At 40.4% G+C, this 691-nt stretch overlaps 1 non-coding gene across 1 annotated transcript; it reads left to right on the top strand.

The window, feature by feature from the left end:
* Window positions 1-381: 381 nt before the first annotated feature.
* On the top strand, window positions 382-489 carry LOC112762620 (small nucleolar RNA R71). Its single transcript, XR_003182735.1, has one exon. It is a non-coding gene; the product is annotated as a small nucleolar RNA R71 (small nucleolar RNA).
* The last annotated feature ends 202 nt before the right edge of the window (window positions 490-691 follow it).

Below are 691 nucleotides of genomic sequence, written 5' to 3'. Positions count from 1 at the left end.
AATTCACCTCTGCCATTGTAGGGTTCTCAGGATCATAAGCTTCTTCTTCAGAAGATGCCTCTTTAGTACTGTTGGATGCATTTTGCCATCCATTCAGACTTTGAGAAATCATGTTAACTTGCTGAGTCAACACTTTGTTCTGAGCTAATATGGCATTCAGAGCATCAATTTCAAGAACTCCCTTCCTCTGAGGCGTCCCATTACTCACAGAATTCCTCTCAGAAGTGTACATGAATTGGTTATTTGCAACCATGTCAATGAGTTCTTGAGCTTCTGTAGGATTTTCTTTAGGTGAATGGATCCACCTGTAGAATGGTCCAGTGACATTTTAGAGAACTCAGATAGACCATAATAGAATATATCCAAAATGGTCCACTCTGAAAGCATGTCAGAAGGACACCTTTTGGTCATCTGCTTATATCTTTCCCAAGCTTCATAGAGGGATTCACCATCTTTTTGTTTGAAGGTTTGAACATCCACTCTAAGCTTGCTCAGCTTTTAAGGAGTAAAGAACTTAGCCAAGAAGACCGTGACCAGCTTATCCCAAGAGTCCAGGCTATCTTTAGGTTGTGAGTTCAACCATATTCTAGCTCTGTCTCTTATAGCAAAAGGGAAAAGCATGAGCCTGTAGACTTCAGGATCTACTCCATTAGTCTTAATAGTCTCACAGATCTGCAAGAACTCAGTTAAA

This window comes from Arachis hypogaea, chromosome 2 (genome assembly GCF_003086295.3).
Source record: "Arachis hypogaea cultivar Tifrunner chromosome 2, arahy.Tifrunner.gnm2.J5K5, whole genome shotgun sequence".
Taxonomy (NCBI): Eukaryota; Viridiplantae; Streptophyta; class Magnoliopsida; order Fabales; family Fabaceae; genus Arachis; species Arachis hypogaea.
This window is presented reverse-complemented; position numbering and strand designations above follow the sequence as displayed.